We start from the raw sequence: 604 nt of genomic DNA on the forward strand, positions 1-604 counted from the left end.
CCCAAGAGCTGACAGCAACAACAACAACAATAAAAAGCCAGAAACAGACTTGTGGCTGAAGTGCTAAACCCCTAGCCTTGAGTGGTAGACCTCTAGCCTTGAGCAAAAAACTTCAGGGACAGCACCCAGGCCCTGAGTATTCAAGCCCCAAAATCGGCACAAGAAAAAATAAATCATTTTAAAACTGAGTAATTGGGCTTCATTAAAATTATCAACCACTATACGTCGAAAAATACCATTAAGAGAATGAAAAGGGCCAAGCACCAGTGGCTTACACCTATAATCATACCTACTCAAATGGCTGAGATCTGAGGGTTGTAATTTGAAGCCAGCAAGGGCAGGAGCCCATGAGACTCTTATCTCCAATTATTCACCCAAAAAATCAGAGGTGGATTTGTAGCAAAAGTGCTGTAGAGTGCCAGGCTTGAGCAAAACAGCTCAAGGGCAGTGCTTAGGCCCAGAATTTAAGCTGCAGGACTGTGACCATGCACACAAAGAAAATGAAAAGGTAAATCAGTCTGAGAGAAAGCATGCCTACTAGAAGACTCAACCAGAATAAAAAATTCAGAAAACTCAATTTAAATATATATATATATATATATAT

Source organism: Dipodomys ordii, unplaced genomic scaffold, assembly GCF_000151885.1.
Source record: "Dipodomys ordii isolate 6190 unplaced genomic scaffold, Dord_2.0 Scaffold61, whole genome shotgun sequence".
Classification (NCBI taxonomy): domain Eukaryota; kingdom Metazoa; phylum Chordata; class Mammalia; order Rodentia; family Heteromyidae; genus Dipodomys; species Dipodomys ordii.